Genomic DNA, 7,602 nt, shown 5'->3' with positions numbered 1-7,602 from the left:
GCATTGGAAAGAGCGAGAAAGATAAAGATCACTCGTCAAAGCACATCCCATTTGGATGCTGAAATCATGAATTATGGACGGTAAAAGTTTGTACAAAATAAATGGTAGAATTGTAAATAAGATGGTATCATGTGCATGGCACTTTGCGGATGAGAATTTCAATTAAGCTTTCAACGATGAATGTTCTCGAGACTCGGTTGGACCCTGTGGCCCATGCTGATTAATGGAACACTACCAAAAATCGAGCAAAGGGCTTGGACTTTGAAAGTTTTTGGGTACAGATTAAATCCATAGCAATTATACTACGGATTTAATCCGTAGCTAAAACTTAATTGATCTGTAGCTAAAATGTACGTCTTCACCGGAACCTTATTAGATATTGATGATGCTTAAGGGGCTCCGTGGGGCCCATTGGAATATATTTGTTTGATCTAAGCCGCCCATCAATTTTGATATACAATTTCAGTCAATGAGCCTAAAAATTATGTAGATTAAAGGTCTAAGTGGACCACACCATAAGAAATAATAAAAATTAAATTTCTATGGTTAATATGTTGTGTGGTATTCTTATAGCTTCGATCTGACTTATTTTTTGCATCAATACTTAAAATAATATTTTAAAATTAATGGACGGAGTGGATAAATAAAATACATCACGGTGGGCCCCACGGTCCTAAAACCCAAATGATTTATGGGTCGTCCGTCACGCGCCCCTCCTAAAACTAAATGCGCCCTCTCAAATCCAAAATCAGTCCGCTCTTTTCTCCTGCGCGTAGCAAAGCTCCCAAAACCCATCTCTCAATCTCTCTCTCCATCTCTCTCTCACACTCAGCCTCTCTATCTCCCTAGCCCTCTCTCGATCTCCCGCTCTCCCTCACGCACTCAGCCTCTCCATCTTAGTCCGCCCTTTTCTCCTGCGCGTAGCAGACCTCCCAAAACCCATCTCTCAATCTTCAAAACCCCCATTCACCGTAAGAAAGAGAATAAGAAAGAGAAGGAGAAGAAGATCTCTGTATAGACAAACTTCAAGATGTTCCCATGTGAAAATGCATGCTCTTTGGCCCTAAGATCGAGAGATTCTCCATAGAAAAAGGTTCAGATTTGAAAAGGTGCAGTTTCAATGACCTATTTGAAGTAATTTCATCAACATTTTCATGAATCCGAAACTTCAGATTAGTTTTCCTGTCTTTTGTTTGAATTTGTTGTAGAATTTTGCTCATTTTTTGTTTCTTGCTTTGCTTTGAAGTGATTGTTCTCATTTTTCTGGGAAAATCAATATATAGAACAGAGAAATCTCAGTGTCATGAAATCAACGCTACTCTACAATCCAATCCAAAGATTTTCTGAAGAAATAATGCAGTTTCGTTGATGTTTTCTCGGGTAAGTCTTCAGAAATCTCAGTAATTTTTCGTTTGTGTTTCATTGAATTTTAAATTTTAGTTTATTCAGATTTCATGTTAGGATACCTCACTTTGGAGCATTTTTATTGTGAGCTATGAACGGATTTCATTTTTCTAGAGAATTTGAAGGATTTCTTGGAAGGTATGGCGTTCTGCTTGCAATTCCTGATGAATGAAGAGTATATTTATTTTGATTTATTCCACTTCTGCAGTTCTCTCATTTATGGATTGAGGAATTGTTTCATCTGGTAATTGATATCATTTGAGCTTTTGAAGGTTTCTCAAGGAATATGATCGTTTTATGATTATGATTTTGTACTTTTTTGTGTGTCCTTGTAAATCTTGATAATCTTGCTATAAATATCCTCTCTTTTTTTCAATTGATTTTTTTGTGCTCTGTATCCTCACTTATTGATTGTTGAGGATGTAAGTGCCATAATGTATAGCCTTTTGTGTTGTCAAATTTGTGGTGCCAAAGACACTGTTATGAAGCTTGCATCTATGAAGAACAATGCTCTACTCAAGATCACCTTAGGTTGACATGCACTGTTCACAAGTCAAGAATCTCAAGAAGCTTTCAAGTTCTACCTCAAGATCTCAAGAAGCTTTCAAGTTTGAGCTCCATCAAGACTTCAAAGGTCACATGTCTCCTATGTTCAATGTCCTTACTTCACTCCTGAGGTATGACTGACGTTAGGTTGACCTTTAGAGTAGATCATTTTGGATACATAATTCATATGTTTTCTCTGAGTGAGTTTGGTCTGTTCTAAGACTAATCTTGGACTTTGTTCAACTAGTCCTAGTACTACTTCGACCTGTCTAAGAAATTCCTGGATCGGTCGTAAGTTTGTTACAAAAATCAAAATTTTCTATTAGGGTTCAACTAGTCCTGGGGACTGTTCGATTAGTCGTAGGAATAGTGTCGACTGCATCTTCGATCTGTCGTAGAGCTACGACTCATTGTACAGCGCTGAAAATCGACCTGCTTCAACCAGTCGTGTGAATCTACGACCAGTCGTAGGAGACCCACGACCAGTCGTAAACCACCTACAACCAGTCGTAAAACTATCAAATCTTATCGCGCCCGAATTTTTCAAATATCTGTTAGTTCTACGATCAGTCGTAAAGGTCCTTAAACCAGTCGAAGGTGTGATTGGCTCACCTATAAATAGAGCACGAATCTGAGAATAAAACATGAACTTTAAGCTAAATTAATTCGGTCTTCTAAGAGATAAGTCGGTGCTCCATATAAGCTAAGTGTGCATATTTAATATTCTCTTTCTTTAGCTTTCTTAATTGATTTTGTTTCTTGCATTCCAACTAATCTGAAAAGAGGAATTGTTGTTTTCCTTTTTCTGGAATCAAAATCAATTAGAGCTAGCCCTTTTGTTTTAATTTAAAATCTATTAGAACCTAGAACCATTATAAAGTGAATATTGGACATTGAACTTTAACATTCAAATCTCTACTCCGACTTGGTTGTTCTGGGCTGCTACAACGAAGGAGAAAAATCAGGTATTTTACCATTTGTGTAATTTACATTGTTTGGTTTTGTTTGAGGTTAAGCCAGAAAAATCTCAAAGTTGTTGGTTATCTGAGGAGAGCCAGAAAACTCAGAAGTGAGGGTTTTTGAATTGTGTAAGCCCTTTGAAAAAGACACAATTGTGAAGGTTTTGGGCGAACCTATGAAAACCTATTTGATAGTGAACGCTAATATCCCCTGTGTGAGGATATTAGGAGTGGAGCAGCATTTTGTGTGGCTGTTGTTTAACATTTGGTGAACACACAAGCGAACCACTATAATTCTTTGTGTTGTGGATGTGTGATTTATATTTCCTATCTTTTATCATTCAGAATTGTGGAATGTATGTGTGGATGTGAATGTTGTAAATTTTACATTTCAAGCACAGTGGGGAATGTTGTAATAATTTAGATTTACATTACAGCATTATAATTTTGCTATCTCTTTATTACGTTGTGCTTCTGTTTCTCTATTTGTTCTATAAATAAGGTTGTCCTACCATAAACTTTGGTTTTTGGTGTAAGGTTGTCCTTAGAACAATTTGTGTTTCTATTTCTCTATTTTAGGTTGCTTTCCATTCCTATTTTTTGATTGCTATCTATTCTTTATTTCATATTCCGCTGTATTTATTTTTAATTTGGCATAGTCCTATTCACACCCCCCCCCCCCCCCCCCAAGGACATATAGCTTGGCCATTTCAGAGGCATCTGAGATTTTATTATTATCATTATTAAACAGGAAGCTTTTGAGTGCATCCTTATCTTTTTCGTAGTTCTTTGAATGAAAATCAAAATTCTGAGTGGAGACTTGTGTTCCTGTTTTCCTAAATATCCATGGTATTTTATTTTATGATTGATAAATTTGGTTTCTAAAAACAAACAAAGAAATAAAGGGCCCGATTTCTGTTTGAGGGACATGACTCTTGAGTCAGACATTTGAAACTGTATGCTTGGGACATGTGGACGAGATAGACATGAAATTTTGTTCTCAGAAAATGTTTGTTCATCTTTCTCGTACTCCTTGAAAATCCTCAAAAGCAATGTGGTTTTATGGTTGGTGAATATGGATAGTCTAGGTGAGAATTGCGATGAATGGTCCAGGATACAAGAACCACAATGATTGGACCTTTGAATGTGGATCATTGACTTCCTTTTTTGCATTCCTTTCATGGCCACAGATCAGGTAGCTAATTGGGAAGGTCATTCTGCCATATATCTGCTTCGCTAACCTTACAATCATGTTGACAGTGGACTAGCAATAAACCATGACCGGCTCACAAGCAGAGGTGTCCTTTACAAAATTGTTCTTCTGCTCAACTAGAATGCTCTTGTAGCTTGAATTGGTGACCGTTCTATTAATCTAATGCTTTGAGCATGATACTCCTACTACTGAATCCATGATTGTTTAGGACATTACTTTGGGCTTGTGTTGGATTCTATTCATCAGCAGTGACTTCACAATTACTAATTTCTATGCATAGCCTGTTAAATGACTGAAAATTAACTTTAAGTGCCAAGCCTATGTATTTTTTATTAGGAATTCTGCTGCCCTATCCACACAAAATCAAAGATCTCCATTTGATATAAGAGAAAAGCTTTGATACTCTAGCAAAGCATTATGGTTGATCCACAGGCACTAAGAAATTTTATGCTTGGCATCATGGTTTTTATTTTAAAAAATAAATTGTGCAGGATGTTGGAGGCGCTCATGTTTTTATAAATCATGAAATTTTGGACTTCTAACTTGTGATGGGCATCAAGAAGAATTTAAGGACCATTCCTGCCTGACACTTGAGGGCTTCCTAGCAGTTCTTCTTTATTTGGTTGAGGTTCAGGATAAAAGTATAGATGCATTATTTAGAATTTTAGAAAGACAATGAAACTAGAATTGGACTAATGCATCCCTAACCTACAATTGGGTCGGAGTTGCTGTGAAAATTTATAATGTGCTTGCAAATATAGAAGTAGAAAATTTGGGGAAACGTAGGGAGAACTCCAAAGCTTGTTGTATTCTATAACCAAGTTTCACATTGTAACACTAACAAATTGAGTTTTGGAATGTTTCATTTTACCCTCCATCATTGTTGATTTGTGTTAACATGATTTGAAAACTAGTTTTCCCTTGTCGACACAGTCAATGTATGCATGTCAATTAAGCTTGTCAGGGAGAAGAGCTTTAGAATGAGATCGTTAATTATGGAGGAGATCCTGAAAGTGCAGTGAGTATCTCTGGTTTTATGTTTTTACTTTGTACATTCCTGTATTGATTGCTCATGCATGACGGTTATGTGCATTCTTTCAGGTGGATGTTGCATGTGGGAGGATTGGAGCTGCATATTTTAGATTCAAGCATATGTTGTTGTCATACATGAAGATCAATTCTTCTATGTTTGGGTGCATGGCGATTGGATCTGAAAACTTAAGATTTTCATTCATTTATTTCATGACTTTTGGTAAGATATTCTTTAATTGTTAATTTATTTAATTTGAATGGAAGAAGGATTGATTATTCAATGCAAACTCAATTTATGGAGAGGTGTAGTTTAGTCTAAAAATACCTGAGCTTTCATTTGAAAAAAAAAAAAAGGAATTATACTTAGTTTGATGTTTCATTTCTTGGCATATAGCTCAAAGACCTTGATGTAAGAAGGATGAAAAATAAACTGGAACAACCCTATGGGAGTTGCGGTTTGCCTCTGTAAGTTAAAAGTGCAAAGAAGATAGAGATTTGTTCCAATATATGGGCTATCAATACCACAAAAGGTTAGATTTCCCCATATTTGGCATATAGACCAACAATATGGGATTTTCTCGTATGGGAGATACTCAGTATATGGGCTATCAATACAACTAAAAGTTATAGGATTTCCCCATATTTGGCATATGGACCACCAATATGGGATTTCCCCATATGGAAGATAATCAGTATATGGGCTATTAGTCACGAGCTGCCCCATGGACTTGAATCATGGGTTCATTGGTCACTTGTACAAACAGAACCTAAGCATGCCATAGATTTTCTCAAGCTGAGCATTGTTTAATGCCTCTTTTATGTTGCACGGATTTTTTTCCCATTTTATACAAGAATTTGACTTGGAATGAGTGGAACAATTTGATCATGATCCATAAGTATGGACGAGTTTATGCAAGAGAGAATAAATAATTGGCACTCATAGATCCAATTGGTAGAATTTGAATGTTTCTTTCATTTGTAGGTTTACTTGTGATGGGATTTTGGTGGAAGGTCTGTTCTGGAAGGATGTTAGCAAACTAATTGATGATTATAGTGCAGATTCTTGAAAGAATAAATGAACTCAAACAGGACGAATAGATATGACACGACACGTCAGACAGCAGTTTGCGCTCATCCTTAAAAATTTTAAGGCAATTTGAATTCTACTAGTTTTAAAGAACTCGAGTTCATAGGATTCATGGCCAACCATTTCTCTGGACATCTCTTTGAAAACAGAAATGAATATGTAACTTCTCTTTCCTACCGAGGCCATTTTAAACCTCCACACCTCTTCAATGGGGATGGCCACAAGCAGCAGCCCTGGTGGTCCACCTCGCTCCCAGGCCTAGCCTGCCATGTCCCATGTTTGGCCTTGAATTTTAGACTTGTGCGTCCACCCAGGGCTGAATTTCGGCACCATATAAAGAGACTGCCCAAATTCTAAGCTAAGAGGTGCAAGGCAGTTTATATGACTGTGATCTCTCCACATGCTGACCCATGCATGGTAAATATTTTGAATTGGCTTTTCATCTGACTATTCAATGCTTGTCTCAAGACAGTTGTGGGAAATGTGTCTACTGTCAAGGAGCCTCATAAGCCACATTGGTTAAATGTCCTCCATGCAGTAATCAGGCACTTGCCAAAACCATTGATCAGTTGATCATGGAATTTCGGCATGTTTATTGTAGATTGTTGAGTTGCTCGCTCCTTAAATGTGGACTGTTACTTTGCCATTGCTCACCTTTTGCACCATCAGTCCATCTATTGACAGGCAGCTATTTGGATTACTAGGATTATCTCAACTGTCATGATTTTTTGGGATGCCAATTGGGTACTACCCCTACCATTCCTTATCTAGGAATGGATAGGGCTTTGAGGCCACCGCGATGTATGGGTTTTATCCACACTGCCCATCTATTTTGCCATATCATATTAGGGACAAGCCTAAAAATGGGCGGTTCCAAGGCTGAAGTGGATCACACATTGGGGATTAAACACGTACTATTGCAAACTTTTTAGGGGCCACAAAAGTTTTGGATTAAGCTGATATTTATGTTTTCCCTTCGTCCAAGTCTATGTGAGCTTATGAACAGGTTAGATGGTAATTAACCATCACAGTGGGCCCTAGGAAGGTTTCAACGGTGGTTCTCATTATCACTGCTTCTCCCTGTGGTGTGGTCTTCTTGACCCTTGGATCTGCCTCGTTTTTGGGCTTGCACCCTAAAATGATATGGCAAAATGGATGGACAGTGGATAAAACTAGGGGTGTACACGAACCGAGCTGCTAAGTCGTAACTAACAAGAAATTCTGACTGTTTCCAATTCATGCACATAAGCACATTTGGTGGGATGTAGTTAGGCTTGGAAAATTCAAACAAGAAACATGTAACTATGGACTAGATGAGTTGGATTCATGAATTGAACAAATTGAAGTTGAAAAAAAAAAAA

At 37.4% G+C, this 7,602-nt stretch overlaps 1 long non-coding RNA gene across 2 annotated transcripts; it reads left to right on the top strand.

The window, feature by feature from the left end:
- Nucleotides 1-292: 292 nt before the first annotated feature.
- LOC131252023 (uncharacterized) lies at nucleotides 293-5,759 on the top strand. 2 transcript variants are annotated; one of them, XR_009174106.1, is made up of 4 exons: nucleotides 293-1,093; nucleotides 1,284-1,380; nucleotides 1,462-1,542; nucleotides 5,224-5,759. It is a non-coding gene; the product is annotated as an uncharacterized LOC131252023 (long non-coding RNA). The 2 variants fall into 2 exon arrangements; XR_009174105.1 differs by having other exon boundaries at nucleotides 303-1,380.
- The last annotated feature ends 1,843 nt before the right edge of the window (nucleotides 5,760-7,602 follow it).

This window comes from Magnolia sinica, chromosome 7 (genome assembly GCF_029962835.1).
Source record: "Magnolia sinica isolate HGM2019 chromosome 7, MsV1, whole genome shotgun sequence".
Lineage (NCBI taxonomy): Eukaryota > Viridiplantae > Streptophyta > Magnoliopsida > Magnoliales > Magnoliaceae > Magnolia > Magnolia sinica.
This window is presented reverse-complemented; position numbering and strand designations above follow the sequence as displayed.